Raw genomic sequence first — 18,769 nt, 5'->3', positions numbered from 1 at the left:
TAGGACCCCCTGCCAGAGTTTGGAGGGAGGTAGTGAGTGAGACCAGCTGCCACTCAGCCATTGTCTTCATGACCTTGGAGCAAATCACCTTGCCTGGTTGTCTGCAGGGGGCCCCCCTTGTCAGCATGGAGTGTTTTTAGTTCAGTCCCCGCTCCCATTTTACAGATGAGGAAGTGGAAGCGCAGAGAAGGGAAGCGGTTTGCTCTGTCATAAAGATAATGGCCAAGGTGTGCTCCACTCCCCTGTTCCCAGTCTAGCTCCTTCCATCACTGCCCCTGGCCATTCTCGAACCACACACTCACTCTTTAGCACACATGCAGAGGGAAAGCAGACGACAGGAGACAGAGGACAGCTACAGCCTTGGAAGCTGCTCCCTGCAGTTCCAGAAGCCAGGACGACACAGCTCAGGTTTCCTATTGGAACACACTCTGGCCTCATGTCTTCCTGAGCTACTGCGTGCTGCTCCCTGATTAAGGGACAAAGAGAGGGCCTTCGGTGAGCTATGTAGCTTAGGCTCAGCCCTGTGCAGTCTCTGGCCTTTTAACCTAAAGGGTGGGGTCATTGGACCTGCAGTACCCATAGGGTGGAGAAAAGGCAACACAATTTAGTAGGAGTCTTAAGAGCTAAGGAATTATTATATCATTTCATGAAAGCCCATTTTTTTCTCCTCTAAATGTGTATTTATTTCTTTTTTTCTTTTTGATCCTCACCTGAGGACTTTTTTTTTTTTTTCATTGCTTTTTAAAGAGAGAAAGGGAGAGAGAAAAACATTGATGTGAGAGAAACATTAATTGGTTGCCTCCTACACACATCTGAACCAGGAATCAGATCCTCAGCCTAGATATGTGCCCTGACTGGGAATTGAACCTGCAACCCTTCAGTTACAGGATGACGCTCCAACCAACTGAGCAACATTGGCCAGGGCAAATATGTATCTATTTCTTTGTGAATCTGTACCCTTCTCTCTCAGGGTTATTTTGAGGGTTAACGATAATACAGGAATGTGCCTAATACATAGTAGATAATAAATATTTGCTATAGTTATCTTAAAAAGAACACATTTCATATTTCATATTTCATCCTTAAACAATGAAATTGAGTTGATTCTCTGCAGCCCTTGGTTATTTTTCCAATGGGTCAATAGTCCTCAAAAGGTTTTAACCCCTCACTCTACCTAGAGGGAGGGGGAGGAGTAGAGGGCAGGGGCCCAGGCTTCGCAGGGAACACACAAGCCCCCAGAGCTAGCTTTTGGCACTTTGGCATCTTTGGACTTAACTCCAGCCCTTTGATCAAATCATTTAGGATTTCAGAGTTCTGACAACAGTACTAGTAACACATTCATATACTGCTTTACAGTTTACAAGTTCATGTACACCGTCTCTGGTAATCCACATAAAAGTCCTAGGAGATAAGCAAGAAAGGTATTTGCTTTTTGTAGCTATGGAAACCAAAGTTCAAAAGGTGCCATAGAAAGCAGAAGGCTCAAGACCCAGATTTTCTGGTGTCTCCAATGGAGTGAAATGATGCTTTGGAATTCTGGGTCATAGGGTCCCACAAAGGCCAGGGCTCCTGGGAGACTGGGAGAGTCTCCCTGTGACTGGAGAAGCTTGGACAGGATGGAGAGCCAGCGGTGACCCACACCTCTCTAGGTACAAAATAGGCTTCCAACAAAAAACAAAGGCTATATTACCATTGGAGTATGTGGGAGGGGAGAAACCTGGACAAGGGCGATCAGAGTCCAGAAATCTCTGAAGGAGACTTGTTTCCTAATTTGGCCAGAGCAGGATTATACCTGTGCCTTTATCTGAGTCGGATTATCTCATTAGACTTTGCGAACAACTGAATCTTTACAATGCCTGAATGAGTAATTTTTACTCAAGATGAACTTTAAAATATATATATTTTATTTATTTTTAGAAGGGAAAGGAGGGAGAAAGGGAGAAAGAGAAACATCAATGTGTGAGAGATACATCTATCAGTTACCTCTCCCATGCCCCCAACTGGGGACCTCGCCCGTAACCCAGGCATGTGCTCAGACTGTGAATCAAACCCATGACCTTTCAGTTCACAGGCCAGGCTCAATCCACTGAACCACACCAGCCAGGGCCAAAATGGATTACTTTCAATAATGTAACATCATGGGGCTAGGAGAGAAGGAGGGAGCTGAGTCACAGGCTGTCACCACAAAGCACTCCTGTCTGGTCCTGATGGTTGCCTGGGACATGGTCTGGGGACTGACCATCTCCATTTCATGAACAAGAAGTTCAAGTTTGGCCTTGAGGAGCCAAAGCAGAGGCCCTGAGCTTTGGGTTCTTGTCACCCCAGGGGAACGACCACACCAGCCTACCCATTCCTCTTTCTTCAGTCCTTCTTCCTGTTAGCAAACACTTGTGGTGTGTCTGCTCTCTACTGGAGCCTGTGGTTGGTGCCAGGGGGAGAGTGAGGGACAGTTACTGCTCTCAGGGCACAGCCTGGGGTCTGGGAGTCTGAGCTGTGGAACTACTTAAGTGGGTAGTAAGCAGGAAGAGGACATTTTAGACGTTAGTGGCTCCAAATGGCTCAGGATGTCTTCCTACTGCCCTCCTCTCTCCAAGAGTCCAGACTCACTGAGGGCCCGTGTCATTGGCTTCTCAGAACAGCTACATGGGTGGCTTAGGAGGTGGGCACAGAGGGAGATGCACCATTGCTGACCCCAAGGCCCCTCCCCAGCTTCCAAAGCAGGATACTCAGATTCCAGCCCCTGTTGAGGGGGTCTCTCACAATCAAGGCCTTTCAGCTGAGCTGATTTTTCTCTCCAGTCCCAGATTATTATTCCTGGAAGCAAAGGAGTGTACCTCTTGGGAACTAGCTCAGGTCTCAGGAATAAATGAGGGGAGAAGCTCCACAGAAGGGGAACAAGGAGGGAGCTACAGACCCAGAGTAATCAGCTCCATAGGGCTTTCCCCAGAGGTCACCTCCCAAATATTTCTTTGCCTATACTTTTCATGGATGTATATATTCAAATTTCTCTTGGCCACATCTGTCAGATGAATCATGACAAAATACATCTTCAATTTCAAAGAATTTGCTTTCATGATTCTCTAGAGCCTATGGGCTGATGGCCAGACTCAGGCAGGCATTCAAGACCCACCCCAATCTGGCTTTTGGCCCATTCTTCCCTGTGCATTCGAGTAAAACATATGATGACCCCTGTGCAGGCTCTGAGATTCTCACAGGGAGAGACTTTTCCCTATGAAATCGGGCATCGCTTCCAGGCTCAAGGTACCGCGGGGGAATCTCCGTGTGCCTCACCCCAGCTCTCACCTCCTAATGGATCTCTAGGCACGCTCTGAGACCTCCACCTTTCTCTTTGGTCCCTTCCTGGTCCTGCCCCTATTCATCCTCCATAGTTCCTGTGTTCATCTGTGTTTACATCTCAGTTGTCTTGCCTTGGCCCAGGGGTGCCAACGGTGAGGTTTCTGCTCACCTAAGGCGGCACACAGGTAACCTCTGATGGAGCCTCTTCCTGAGATTCTGGTGGGAGGAGTGAGGCTGGGGCGCCCTCTTGTGGAGGAAAAATGCTCACGAGCCTCACGCGGAGAATTTTTTTTTTCCCTTTTAATCTTCCAGGAGGAACTATCTGCCTGGGGCTGCTCCAGGGACAGTCCATCTGTTCTGGACTGTCTGGGCGCCTCTGTGTTATCGAATGCTCTCAGAGTCAGCAGACACCCACAACATTTATGAAGCACCTACAGGATTTGTACATAGTTTATATTCTAGATAGCCAGTCCATATGTTGGCACTAGGGATACAAAAGTGAATATGAGGCCCCGAGAAATTTGATTCAACCCCTGTTCACAGATGAAGAAGCCTAGGGCCTGAGAGGCAAAGACATGTGCCCAAGTTCATATGCAGAACTGACATAAAACTCAAGTGTCCTGGCTCATGGCTTCATAAAAGATGAAGTCAATGACCTGAATGCCCTTCCATCTTGCAAATTAAACTTAGATGCCCATAGTAATGTGCCAGGAATGGCACACAGCTTAATAACCACAGCTGGTATTTTCAGAGTTTACATGTCTAATTTCTCTTATGTGGGAGATGTTTTACCCACTGGAATGTCAGCAATACAGCTCCCTGGGAACCCAAATTTGGACTGTTCCTGTTCAATGCACTATTCCCAGGTGTCACGATAACAGTTAGCACTGTCAGGCACTGATTGTTCTCATCTGTGTAAACCTTGCTGGCCCCTACCTAGACTGGAAGTTCCTTTAGGGTGGAGGTCCTACCATCATCACTTACCAACATGTCTAGGGGACTTGGTGTCACCTAACCGTGTCTGCTTCCTGGCTGCTTCACTTTTGAGACACACTGCGCACAAGTCTCCTTTCCTCTCTGGGCATGTGTCTTCGTGGCAATGCAGCCTCAGTGGAGGTTCCCACCTTGTGAACGCAGGCAGAGCTCTCCACAGGTGCAGTGGGCTGCCTTAATAGGCAATGACTTTCTTGTCCTCAAAGGTCTTCGAGTATATGCCAGCTGTTCTGGCCTGTTCTGGTTGTTAGTGGGGATGCTCTGGAGGCATCAAACATGGGTGACTGGTTAGCCCCTGTCCTGATAGTTTTGGACCTTGCTCTCTATCATGAAATGCCGGCATTAGTGCAGGGGCAGGGGTTGATGGGACTGAGGGAGGCAGCCTGGGTGACTGGGTGGTAGGAGACCTCCTGCCCCACTGAAAGGGGCAGCAGCTTGTCCTCAGCCCTGGGCAGCTGCTAATCAGCTGGATGGGGGACTCATGTGACTACTTGTTTTGATTTTTCAAGAGAAACTGGGCATTCAGATTTTAATTTGAAAATTCCTGAAATTTCTGTTGGCAACTAACCAAAATATTAAAAATCATTGCATGGGCTAAACCATGCCCATGTGATATTGGTCTGCAACTCAGATTTCTTCTGGTTTCTCACTTTTTTCACTGAGTCTGGGGATAAAGACTGATATCAAGTGCTCAGTTACTGCCAATCCATGTGTATGTCCCTGTCCTCTGCCTCTTTCGTTCTCTTCTTTTTCTATAGTTTTGGCCGTCTGTATTCCCTTCACCCATTTCAATCTCCCATGTGCCCAAGAGGAACCAGAATGTATTGGCAATGCCTCAAGAAGCCACCAGGGGGCAGGCTGGGTACAGGAAACGATTGGTTTTGACAGACAGGAGTGAGGCCTGTTCGTGATTGTCCTCTCTCTGCCAAGGTTGCAGTTCTGTCTTGAACCTAGGTGTGGGCGTTCAGGAAGGCATCTGGGGTCGTTCGGTGCAGTGTGGCTCACCATTTCCTGCCTCACCTCAGGGTCAGAAGATTAACTTTCTACCTGGACTTCCTGCCCTTAGCTCCCCACACCCCCGCGCATGTCCCCCATCACCAAACAGTCACTGATGATCTGCCTAACCCACTTTCCACAGACCTTTTCAAGAACCTTCAATGGCTCATCCTCCAGCACAGCTTTTCAGAAGTGCAGTGTCAAGACACTGATCCCTGGTAGGTGAAGCAGAGCGGTACGGGAGGACTTTTTCTATCATCTCAGTTGAAATTGTCAGGGAAAGCCTTGTTATTCCAGCTGCACAGATGAGGAGACTGAAGCACACAGAGAAGAGTGACTTATTCAGCCATTAAGCAGAACTCATATATTTTCTGTCTGTCCTTGCTAGATCGTGGGATGGGTATAAAAACTTGCAGATATGGTTCTCATCCTCAAAGAGACTACAGATTGTTAAGAAAACGTGATACACACATATAAAAAGGTAACTAACTCCCAGGAGCTTCCAAATGGATATTGTCCAGTAAGCCATAATTACGGCAGGAACCCAGAAGAGGCTCCTGAATTGACAGGGTCAGGGAAGGCTTTGCAAAGGCAGCAGTGGACTTCACACTTGAGCATAGATACCCCTAGAGATGTGAAAAGGCCTTTGTAAGGGTAGGTGGCAGGGTTACGTTGAAGGGAGTCAATTTCCAGAACACCTCTTCAGTAAGCATTGTTCTATGCCTAAGAATGTCTCTTCTCCCTTAATTTTCATAATTTCTTGTCTTCCACTTTACAAAACAAAGGTGTGGTATCCATGGGTGCTATTCACGCATTTTCCCTGTTCTCCTTCCAGGTACTTTCTCACCTTTTAGAAGATAGGTGTGGCCATGTGACTTGCCCTGGCCAATGAAATATGAGCAAAAGTGTGTCTTTTCTGGGCGGAAGCATTTCAGAGCCTGTGTATGATTCTCCTTCTTACTTTCTTTCTGCCATGGTGACTGATGACATTTCACGTGTTGGACTCTGGATTCCTGAGTGATGATGGCACAGACCAGAACTTCCAGCTATATATGTCCATTAAAAACAAACCAACCCTCCAAATGACCTGTGAAGGACATGAATCGTGAGTAGGGGCCAAGGGTGGGGGAGAGGAAAAAACCTTTGTTGGTTTAAGCAACTTAGATTTTGAGTTTGCTTGTTAGTACAGCATAACTTAGCCTATGCTATATACAAAGGACTTACCTCTCGCCCATCCTAAATCTGACTTTGCTATGTTATCTTGGTGTGTAAAAATCTCTGGGGCTCCAGACAATTTAAAATAGTGATTTCAATATTGATAAAGTGAATGACTCAAAAGCAAATCAAAGATTTCCCAATATTTTGCTCTCTGCAATTGAAGGAGGTAAAACAAACTCAGTTGTCATCTGCTGGTGGTATTGAGTGACTGCCAGAACTGCTGCCATTCCCGTGTCCTTATTTATAGGAATAAGATTTCTCAGCATTAACATCTATAAAAATTAAATGTGGAAATAAAATTAATGCTGATCACTGTCTCATTCCAGCATGGCCACATTTATCTCAATGTGAGTTGTATTTCCTATAAAATTTTACTTTTAATGTTTAATAATTCTCTATCAACATATGTAATATGCTTATGTTGTTTTCACAGTGAACTAATAATAATTTTAATGATAGTCAATCCAGAAGAAAATATTAAACTCTAGGTCCTTATGGACACAAAAATAAGAAAAAATAAATAATTTTAATGTATACTTTTATGGTGGAGACATATGGTTTAATAACCTGTAAAATATTTCCAAGCATAAACTTTATATTACATTAGGATAGCATTATGTGGGAGGAGAAAGAAAATATGAGTTCAAGGAGAGTATGTAATAATGTAAATTTTCCTCTGTTGAAAAAGAGTTTGCTTATTATCTGTTTCGCAAATGGTTGATGATGGGTGTCAAATATCTGTGATTCCACTGGATACTTTTAATATAAATTTTTTAAAGAAGATTTATTGATTGATTAGAGAAAGAAAGAGGAAGGAAGGAAGAACCATTGATTTGTTGTTCCACTTATTTATGCATTCATTGGTTGCTTCCTGTATGTGCCCTGACCGGGGATTGAACCCATGACATTGGTGCATTGGGACTATGTTCCAACCAACTGTGCCACCCAGCCAGGGCTAATATAAGTTTTTTAAGTCAATAGTTCCAATACACCAGAAATCACATCCTTCATAACTGTTTAAACCTGGTTGGAAAAAATTTTTTAATTTAAAAATTTCAAGGGAATATAGTTTTTAAAAGCCAGCTTTATTGAAGGGTACATCATTTAAAATTTTTGTTTAGGGTGTGCATAAGCTAAATTATTGAAAGACTACTGTCTTGGGGGATGGGCCGGATTTAGCTTGGTAGAGGAGGAGGAGAAAGGCATTCTGGGTAGGAAAAAGAGAGAAAAGGTACGGAAGCAGAAATAGGGCATGTTCAGTGAACTGAGTGGACCAGTTCAAGGCAGGGAGTAATCTGAGATAAGCTAGAAAGGTTAGTTAGGGTGAGACTAACAGTTACTAGGCTAAGGCATTTCTGCACCATATTCATTTTAATTATGCAAGTTATGCATGATGCAGTCTCCTTGTAAAAAATTTAAAACCTTATGGATAGACTTGGGACCATCACCTCCATTTCTGGCCACCTCCCACCTCCCCAGAGGTGACCTTGTTTTTTGGTGTCAGCTCCATCAGATGTGTTTCCATGTATTCACATGCACATGTCGCAGGCCTCTTTGTGAGAGGACACCTCCAGCTAGGGAGTTTCAGCTTTATCACAAGGTCATTAGCAACCTGGGTCTGGGGGATGATCTGGGTGTTGCCCCAAGACATTACTTCTTTATGCCTGCAACTGGGCTTTGCTCACTGAGAAAATGCCAATTGTGATTTTGGAGTGATGGAAGGCATAAGGGGTTATTTTGGTACAAAGCCTGTGACATACTATAGCCAGAAGATGGCATTAAGCACCATGTCACTGGAAGGTGGAGGGGATTGTGCGGAAAAGATAGTGGGAAGACACTAAGTCCCATCTTTATTTGCTTACAGACATAAGTGGCTGAGTAGAAATATTCTCTCTAGACATAGATTGCCCTCTTTTTATGTTGTCATTTTTGATAGAGCTAAGGACACAGAAACTGTATTAATCATGTTAAGTGTGATAAGCAACAGCAGCTGATACTTAGCCTCAGCTTGAGGACAATAGGGAGTGGTGGAAACTGTGGCAAAATGGACAACCCAAGCTATTCCTAAAGGAGCAGTCTTACCCAGCCCAGTCAACTGTTGTCTTTGTGATATAGCATCAGTGTTTGCCATATCTTCTAATTTTTCAAGAGACTGTAGAAATTGGAATTTTTTGTGTGAATCCTCTCAATGTTGGCTCAGAAATTTCTTAAGCATTGTGCTGACCAAACAAGGCATGTGTCTGCAGGATGCATTTGGCCTGTGGGCAGCTAGATTGTAATTTCTGCTTTAAGGCTTCTTGGCTGAAGGCAGAACACTGGACCAGCACATAATCTCTGGCAAGCCACTTGGCTCTAAGGTCTATATGGTTATGAAGGATTTGGGGCTTCTTAGAGAGATGCCGTGGGAATGGTTGACTTCAATCCCCATGTTCATTTCCCACCTGCTTTCCAACAACAAGCTAGTAATAGAGTTCTGCCAGGAAGCTAGGAGCTTAGCAGAAGGTTCCAGAAGCATTCTCACGAATCCAGGAAGTCAGCCAATCTAGACTCACTAGAAGCCAAGGCTCCTCCAGGGAGTTGGACCTATAGCCTCCAGCGTCTTTCTCTCAGGCACTGGGGCGGGTTCATATGCCTCTCCCAAGGCTGAGTCCAGTGGGAACACTGACTGGTGACTATTTCTCAAAGGGCTTTGTCCTGTGACTAATGCCAAGCAAGGCAGTCAGACACAAATGAAAACACACACACACACACTGTCCCCAGCACTTCCAAGACCTTTTCCCACGCATTCCTGGGGTGGCCGGAAGGGCAGCCGGTCATGGGTCATGGGAATGGACCCGTGGTCCCCTCCTCCAGTAGAAGCTCCACCCTGCTCCATTTACTCCTGGCCATGCAGCCCCCGGTCCCCTCCACCCCCTTACTACTTCCAGGGAAGGAAATAGCTGAACAATGCGGCAGATCAGAGACCGGGCACCAGTCCCAGGGCCTAGTACTGGTCCTTAGCAGGCGTGGGCCAGACCCCTGGTTGCCCTACCCGCACCGCACACCCTCTGAGGCTCCCAGTTGGTTTCTGTAGAAGGCTGGCCTTCCTCAGACCTGTCTCTCGACCTTCTCGCCATCCCTGTGAAGCTTCAGATGGCTGACAACTCTTCCCATTTCTTAGGCTTGTCTCCTCGCCTCTGTGTGGTAGTCCGTGGTGCCCACACTCCCACTTGGGTCTAATTCCTAGCATGAGTGGCTGAAGCCAGGCTTTGATGGAGATTTTGGCCAGTGAAAGCGGGTGGGAAGAAAGGGTCATTTTTTTCCTGCACTTTTTCTCCAGAGGCGAGAATGTAGACAAAGCTGGAGCAACGTCTGTTCTGAGGTCTCCTTCTCTCTTCCGTCAGCACCACCGGGGCCTGGGAGGGACGGCAGCCATGAGGTGCTCGCAGGCCTGCGGTTCCTTCTCAGCGGGACAGAAAGGAATCAATAGTCATTTCCAGCTCCTTGGGGCTGGCAAGTTAGTGGCCACCACTACTTTTGTTTTTCCTGTTGGTCTAAAATAATGTCCTGCCCCTTGCTCCCTCTTGGTTCTAGCGCTCCTAACGGCCTCGCCTTCTGTCTGGCATCTCCCGCTTGGGAGCCAAGGGCAGGGCTCCTCACAAGCCTTTGCCACCCGTGAAAGCCACTCATCCCTCTCCTCCCTGGTCCTGCGAGGTGACAGCGGGCTGATCCTCATCCCCTTCTCCTGCCATGCCCAGCGTGGTTCCAGGACACGGATGTCATGGGTCCTGAAAACCAATCTATTTCCCCTGACGTTGGGTTTCATCCCTTAAGTGACTTCTGCCCCTGTGTAAAGGCAGCCGCTTGAGAGCAGGAAAGAGCCCTCAAAAACTCAAAATTGGGGTGAGAAGCTGGAGCCCAAAGAGCACATGTGCCTAGTTCAAGATCAACAACCAGTAAAAGCCAGAGGGAGGATTGTCTGTGACCTTCTGCAATTTCCGAAGGCAGTTTGGGCACAACCCAGGGAGGGGCCAGAAGAAGAAATGCCTATCTCTTGGCATCCTGATTTTCTTGCTTGGACCTTTTAGGACATTTTAAAAAATATCGTTTTTTAGTGCCTCGGACTCCATTTGCACCTTGAAAAGGTGGTATCTGAGTTGTCTTTGTTCTTAGCAAAGAAGCTGACGCTCATTTTCTGCACTCCTGCACTCACAGGCTGAGCTATGCTAATTTCTGTCTGCGTTTGCTTCCTACTTGTTTCGTACCTGTAAATAATATCTCCCCAACTTTACTGTAAGTTTTCTGGCTTTCCAAAATGTTCGCTGAATTTTACCACAATAAAATGCTTACTATGGCCAGGCTTTTTGCTTCTCACCCTCATGGAGCTTTCAGTCTAACGGGCAAAAGACACTACAAACAAGGAAGCAACTGACTGAATGATTGCAGTTGTGATCGCTGCCGTGAGGGACATGCCCAGGGTACAGTGATGCTCCCAAGTGTTCTCTGAGGAGGAGGCTTTTACGTGAGATCTCAAGGATGGCGAGCCAGTCTCATGAAGATCTGCAGGGAGCATGGTCCAGGCCCAGGGAATATAGTAGGAATAAATGCCCTTAACCAAAAAGCAGCTTGTGCCCTGGCTGGTGTGGCTCAGTGGATTGACTGCCAGCCTGCAAACCAGAAGGTCACTGGTTTGATTCCCAGTCAGGGCACATGCCTGGGTTGCAGCCGGGTCCCCGGATGGGGGCGTGTGAGAGGAACAATTAATGTACCTCTTGTACATTGACATTTCTCTCCCTCTCTTCCTCCCTCTCTTCCCCTCTCTCTAAAAAGTGAAATAAATAAAATCTTTTAAAGAAAGCAGCTTGTCATGGCAGAAACCCTGAAAAGGAGGCAGCATTGCTCCAGAAGTCACTGCAGCTGGAGAGTAGGAGGGCTCAGATCCTGCAGGGTCTCATGGGCAGGAGAGGCGAGGAATTGGATTTATTACAAGTGTGGTAGGGAGCCCTTGGAGGGTTCAAAGTACAATACTGATACTACCTCTATTTTTTTAATACTTAAAGTATTAATTACCCTGGCAGTTTTGCGGGGAATGGATTGGAAGAGGGCAGGATGTTGACAAGGAGACCATTAGGAGGCTGCGGTCTCTGAGCAAAAAGGATGGTAGCAGATGGGGTCAGGGTAGAAAAGATGCAGAATAAATATAACCATTCTGGAGACAGAAATGACAGGACTTGTTAGGATGGGTTGTATGAGAAGGGAGGAGGGGTGAGGGAAAGAGAGGAATCCTAACACTTAGGTATCTGTCTGAGCAGCAGATGGTGGTGGGACTGTTTATAGAGATGGGAAGGAAGGAGAAGCCTGGGGAAGGACCAGGTTTGAGGGAACAAGTGGAACCAAGGGTTCAGACATGTGAGGTTAGAGCCACTTAATAGAGATGCCAGGTGGCATTGTCGTATGTCATGTCATGTGACCTATATGTCTATAGCTTAAAAGAGAATTCTAGGCTGGAGACATGGATTTGGGAACCATCAGACCACAGATAACAAATAAATTCATGGGAACGAATGAGATCATCCAGAGGCATAGAGGAGAGGCTTCAGAACTGGAGCCTGGGGAAATCCAACATTTAGAGGGCAGGTAGAGTCGGTGCAAGTGGAAAAGGGCATAGAGAAGAAGCAGCCAGAGAGCCGCTTGGGAGAGGACAGTGTCATGGAAAAGAAGAGAGGAGAGTATCTCAAGAGGAAAGCAGTGGCCAACTCTGTTAGAAGTTCCTGAAGTCAAGGAGTAGGACAGAAAGCTGACTTTGGACCAGAGCAGCCTGTGTGGAGTGGTGGGGTGGGTGTCAGACTGCCATGGTTTGAGATTTGTTGTTGTTATTGCTATTGTTATTTGTTTTTTAAAGTTTTATTATGGAGAGTGTCAAACCTACATAATAGTTAAAAGTATGATCCAACAGTCATTACCTCATAGCTACTGGTTTCCTCTATAGCTGCTTCTGTTTGGTTCTTTTGGAGCTAATCTCAGGCATATTATTTGTTTCTTTTGTTGTTTTTTTAAGATTTTATTTATTTACTTATTTTAGAGGGAGGTGAAGGGAGGAAGAAAGTGAAGGAGAGAAACATCAGGGTGTGGTTGCCTCCCACACGCCCTTAACTAGGGACCTGGCCTGCATGTGCCCTGACTGGGAATCAAACCGGGAACCCTTTGATTTGCAGGCAGGGCTCAATCCTCTGAGTCACACCAGCCAGGGCTCAGGCATATTATTTCATTTATAACTATTTCAATGTGTATTACTAAAAGATAAGGACTCTTTAAAAAACGAGAGCTAAAAATGAATATTTCTTTTTTAAAATTGAGATACAATAGATATATAACATTGTATTAGTTTTAGGTGTACAACATAATGCTTTGATATATGTATATATTGCAAAATGATTAGCACAATAAGTTTAGTTAACATCCATCATCATACATAGTTTACAATTTTTTTCTTATAACCAGAGCTTTTAAGATATACTCTCTTAGCAACTTTCAAATATACAACACTGTGTTGTTAACTATAGTCGTGCTATACATTACAGCCCAGAACTTAGATATCTTATAACTGGAAGTTTGTATTTTTTGACTACTTCACCCATTTTGCCCCCTACCCCATAATAATAATTTCTTAAAATCAAGTCAGTGTTCACATTTCCCTAATATACATTTTATAGTTGGTTTCTTCGAATCACTATCTAAAAAAGGGTCACTGGTTACATTTGGTAGATAAATCTCTTAAATATATTTGAATCTACAGATCCTACCCACCCCATCATTTTGGTGAAGAGAGATTTTGTCCTTTAGAGATTTCCTATATTCTGGATTTTGCTGATTGCATTTTTTGTATCCTTCTATTTTCTGTAAACTGTAGTTCAATAGAAAGGCTTACTCTGATTGAGGTTCAAGGTTTGTCTAGAATATTCATAGGTGGTTATGTATCCTTTCAGCAGTAGGCATTTATTCCACCCCGTGTGTCTCTGTTAGCTACTGGTGATCCAGTCACATTAGGGGTTTGGAAAATGTTGATGTTCTATTATTCTTTCTTCATTTCTTATCTAATTCGTTACTTTGAGGCATGTTTGTAAGGAAATCAGGTTGAATGCTTGTATTTTACTCCTACCAGTTTTTAGAATAATTATCTCACATCAGTAATTTTGTTAACCTGAAGTACAGTTCACATAAGAGAGGCAAGTTAAATGCTTTGACTTCTCTCCCTTTATTTACCAGTTTTCAGAAAAATGAGTTGGTTCCTTCCAATTCTCTAAAGGTGGTAAATAATGGTTTTATTTTATTTTTTAACTTCTTCCCCTTCTCTCTCCCTCTCTCTCTCCTTTCTCTTTCTTTCCTTTTGAGCTACAGTAAGCACTCATGAATTTTATCATTATTAATTAGCTTTTTTTATCAGTACTTATCTGGAGAGCAAATATTTATACAGAGAGAAGTGGAACTGAATTTACATATCTGGAACATTTTCTCGGTGCTGGGCTGGGTGCTTTCACATATACTGTTTGATTTAATGTTCACGTCAGTCTTGGAGGGCAGGTGCCATGGTCCCTGTTTTTCACTGAGGAGGAGACAGGCCCTCAGTGGCCATGTGACTTGTCCAAAGTCATGCAGACAGCCAGTGGTCAAGATCAGATTTGTCTGAACACATGGTGCTGTATAGCTTTCTGAATGAAGTCCTACAGACAGAGTCCCTAAATAGGGTCCACTGGTTACCCTTCCAGCCTCTCTCTTATCAAATATTCTCTGCATGGTTACCTGCTTTTGTTCTCTGGAGTTTGTCACTCTCATACTTTCAAGAGCAGCTCCTAGGGACTAGAATCCTCTTCTGTCCTGTAACCTAACTCATATTTTTGTCATTGTTGTTGTTGCTAAGTACAGTTTTATTGTATTTACATGCAATAAATACAATAAAAACCTACATGCAAACTTATCACATTACATATATTATTTTTAAATTAAAAATTGCTGAGTTGTGTTCCATGGTATGGATGTACCATAGTTTAACCATTTACCTGCTGAAGGACAGCTGGGCTGATTCTGATTTTTGGCTGTTACGTACATAGGTGCTATGAACATACATGCATAGATTTTTTGTTTGTTTGTTTGTTTTGTTTTTATGTGGACATAGTTTTCATTTCTCTGGGATAAAGGCCCAGGAGTGCAATTCCTGCGTCATCTAGTGGTTGCATGGTTAGTTTTCTAAGAAACTGCCAAACTGTTTTTTCTAATGGTTATGTTATCTTTTAAGGATGGGAGAGCATGTTTGTGTGCTGAAGGGAAAGATTAGATTGTAGCAGGCAGGTTACTGAAAAGGGGAAAGGAGATGGTCCGTCCCCTAGCTCCTGTGGAGGGATTAGCTGGTCTCTTGTGAGGGACAGGGTGCTTCTCAGAGTACCAGGAAGGGAGAGATACAGGTGGGTGGAGAGGCTGATAGATTTGCAGGTTGTGTTAGGAATAAGAGAAAGCTCCCCTTGCTTCTATTTCTTCAGTAACATAAGAGGATAGGGATATATATTCATCCAATTATCATGTTGTACATCTAAAACTAATACAATATTATGTGTCGACTATATCTCAGTAAAACTCGGGGGGGGGCAGTAAGAGACACCCTGACCAGCATGGTCAGTTGGTGGGGTGTGGTCCAGCAAAGCAAAGGGTCGCAGGTTCGATTCCTGGTCAGTGAACATGCTTGGGTTGCAGGTTTGGTACCCAGTCAGGGCAAGTCCGAGAGGCAACTGGTCAATATTTCTCTCCTTCTCCCTCCCTTTCTCTCTCTCTAAAAATAAATAAATAAAATCTTTAATTAAAAAAAGGAAAATGTAGGTCACATCACTTAAAAAAAAAGTAAGGCAGGTCACCAGCTAAGAGGAGAGGGGTAGAGGTTTTGCAGAGAGAAAATAGGTATACAAGTTGCTTGAAGAGTGAAAAAGGAAACTTATCAGAGAAATGTAGTAGGAATTCCCAGGCACTTAAAAAAAATACATAAGATTTTATTTATTTTTAGAGAGAGGGGAAGGAAGGGAGAAAGAGAGGGAGAGAAACATTAGGGTATGGTTGCCTCTCACACACCCCCAACTGAGGACCTGGCTCACCACTCAAGCATATGCCCTGACTGGGAATTGAACTGGTATCCTTTGGTTTGCAGGCCGGCGCTCAATGCACTGAGCCACACCAGCCAGGGTCCCAGGCACTCTTGAGAGCCCATTTGAGGGTAGGATTGTGAACATGGAGTGAAGATAATCTGCCTGGTGGTGTGATTTTACTCTAGCTCAAAAGCATTGAGAAGGCAGGTGGTGGGTTTATTCAGAGTAGGGGTTTTGTCAGGCAACACCAAGGGAGGAGATGGGGCAAAGAGGGATTATAGTGATGAATGATGGAAATGAAGCTGAAAGGAACATACAAACTAGGGCCAATGAATAGTGAGAAATTAGTAAAGTCAAAGGATCGGAACTCATGAGAAGGGTCAAGGAATGATGGAGGCTTAGTTAAGAAAAAGTTTGTGAAAAAAAGAAGGTTGTGGTCCGAGAGTCTACATATTGGAAGCAAAATGGTTTTTGGTGAAAACAAAGTTGAGGCTGTGACTACAGGAATAGCAGTGGGCAGCTGCTGTGGTGTGGAAAATACCGCTGGAGACAAGGAAGTCAAGGAAGGGAGAGGAGGATGTTGGAGAGGCCACCACATGGATGCTGAGCTCACCAAATAAAACACAATTTAGGATGGAGAGAGAGGCAGTGAGCCAAGAGTCAAAATGAGGCTTTTGTAGGGAAGAGGGGAAGCACTGTAGGAGGGAGGGGTTTAGCAATGGCATTGGGGGTGGGAGAGGAACATACCCACTTCCTGACCCGGAGGTACATGAGAATGAGAGGAAAATAGCATTTACCTAAGAGATCTGCTAGAGAAGCAGTGTCCATAGGAGACAGCCAGGTTTCAGGTCCGGCAAAGAGGTGAAGGCAGCATCCTGAGAAAAGGCTGAGGATATGGAAGAGTTTACTGATCTCAGGTTACAGAGGGCACAGGGGAAGGATGTAGCTGGGGGCAGAGAGCTGGGAGCAGGGCAGGCATATTGCCAGTGTGAGGACCAGGATGGAGGTGGTCACGGATGCGACAGCTCAAACCTGTGGAGGTGAATGAGGTAAACAGGGATAAGAGAATGATGGGATATAGCACTGTCCAGAACTTTCTGTGTTGATGGAAAATCTCACTGTGCAAATACTATAACCACTGGCCACGTGTGGCTATTCAGAACATGAAGTGTGGCTAATGGGATCAAGGAACTAAATTTTTAACTGATTTAAATTTAAATAGCCACATGTGGCTAGTGGCTATCATATGGGACAGCACAGGTTAGAGAAAGGTGGCTCCCCATTTTTTTCACTTGCTTGCCGGGCAGCCATCAGGTGGGCACTCCTTCAGACAGCAAGCTGTGGCAGAGCCCTTCTCACTCCTTTAATGGGACCACACAACTCTGGCTCCAAATTCTAACTCTATCCCTTACTAGCTTTTTGAATGAGAGCAAATAAATTAACTTGTTAGTACAATCTCCCTGAGTTTTCACCTGTAAAATGGAAGTGGGGAGCTGTTGTAAAAATTAGTGCTTTAGCCTGACGCTCAATTAGTGATCACTATTAGTCACATAGTTTACTTTTCAATATTTGCTGATTGATCAGTTAAAAACTTCTTCAGGCCAAAAGATTACTTGTCCAGGAGTATGATAGCAGAAATGAGCCATCCCAGCTGCCTTTGAGGGCTAGGAAAAATGCCCAGGTGGATCAGGGCTGGGTCTAATTGTTCAATTCTGCTATGTACTAATGTAAGAACATTCCTACCTTGAATTTGGAAGAGCAGGTAGGGATAGCCAAGGCAACAAGGCAGAGGAGCTAAAGTGAGCCAGAGTATGCAAGCAGCCTTGCTTAAATATCTAGTGTTAATTCAGGCAGTTCTGGTATCATTTACCTTTTCCCATTTTTGCTGGAAAAGCCTTAGTTTGGCAGCTCCAAGCTTTCTTCCATCTCTGCATCCCCATCATCTAAAAACCAAAGGCATGTTGTTTATCAAGTAGAGTAATGGTGTCCTGAGATGGTTCTAATGTGGGACATTTGTGATTTCAGGCTATTATGAACCGAGGGTCATAGTGACCTCTGATCTGGAGTGATTGATCACCCTTTGTATAAATCATCCCTAATTCCCTAATTACTTTCTCTGTGGTCTCTTTCAGGTGGACTACTTGCTTCACATTGTGATGGTCTTTCTCTGTCTCTCCTTCTGGCCAGATTTTGACATCTGAGGCAGGAATTTTGCCTAGTTGATTACTGAGTATTCCTGGACTCTAGCACATGCCTGGAGCACCTGGTAGGTAGCTGCTCAATAATTATTTGTTGAATAAATAGATGGGATTTGAGGTCACAGTGCTCCATTGTGATCTAAGATAATGTGACCTCTCTTGTCTGCAATCTGGATTGAGTATGAACAGAGTCAAAAGTTTTGATGATTGTGTTGAAGTGCCTGTGACTGTGGCCTGTAACGATTGTGATCTGAGAGGTCCCTGCACCAGTGATTGTGACCTCTTGTCACTGGTCTAAGGACAGGGATAGTGAATGGAGGTGACTGTGAACAAGTACCCTGGAACGACTGTGATCTAAAGTGACTGTGAACAAGTTTGTGATGTTGCCTTCCACCACTGCTGTCAGGTGACTGTGATCCTGACCCACAGATACCACTGGCTTCAGATGACCACCAGCCAGTGTCAGACCTTGACCATTGACCTGAGATATGTCTTCAAGGTGCAGATTGTTGTTGACCTCAGCTGACGCTGAGGCTATTGATGTGCATTATGAGCTGAGGTAACCGAGATCTGTGGGCCAGGGCTCAGTCTTGGTAATGGTGCTAATATGTATCTAGCACTCTCAGAGTTCATATTTTGTTTAATAAATATCCTCCCAGAACCAACAAATGACACAGCCCTGCTTAGCTCCGCACAAACAAGGAATCTAGGTCAGGTCAAACCTCGAAATCCAACGCAACTTTTGGGCAGAGAAACCAACGTCACGACCACAGCCATCCCCAACCCCCAACTTCTCATCCGGACCCGCACTCCACCTCCCCCCACCTCCCGCTCCCGGCCCCTGCTGCGCCTGCGCGGAGGCGGGGCCGTATATTGCCCTTTGTTGTGGGCCCCAGTTTCCCAGGACACCGCGCGGCGCTGAGGTGGGGCTATGCAGATAAGGGACTTGGGGGCGGGGCG

The 18,769-nt window shown here is 45.0% G+C and overlaps 1 protein-coding gene and 1 long non-coding RNA gene across 4 annotated transcripts in view; one reads left to right on the top strand and one right to left on the bottom strand.

Annotated features, from left to right (window-relative positions):
* RBPMS2 (RNA binding protein, mRNA processing factor 2) overlaps positions 1-17,871 on the top strand; it is a 45,063-nt gene extending 27,192 nt beyond the window's left edge. The window contains exons 8-10 of one of the 3 annotated variants that reach the window (XR_016509805.1): positions 5,429-5,504; positions 6,122-6,391; positions 17,744-17,871. The gene's annotated coding sequence lies outside the window, so the exon portion shown is untranslated. Of the gene's footprint in view, positions 1-5,428; positions 6,392-17,743 lie in introns of all 3 variants that reach the window. The other 2 variants (XR_016509806.1, XR_016509804.1) reach the window with 2 other exon arrangements.
* On the bottom strand, positions 16,455-18,604 carry LOC150016629 (uncharacterized). The gene is made up of 3 exons (XR_016509811.1): positions 18,532-18,604; positions 17,482-17,554; positions 16,455-16,643 (listed from the first exon to the last, which is right to left on the bottom strand). It is a non-coding gene; the product is annotated as an uncharacterized LOC150016629 (long non-coding RNA).
* Positions 18,605-18,769: the final 165 nt, after the last annotated feature.

This window comes from Furipterus horrens, unplaced genomic scaffold (assembly GCF_987537825.1).
Source record: "Furipterus horrens unplaced genomic scaffold, mFurHor1.1.pri manual_scaffold_3, whole genome shotgun sequence".
Lineage (NCBI taxonomy): Eukaryota > Metazoa > Chordata > Mammalia > Chiroptera > Furipteridae > Furipterus > Furipterus horrens.
The sequence above is the reverse complement of the archived record's forward strand: the minus strand, read 5'-3'. Positions and strand labels throughout refer to the sequence as shown.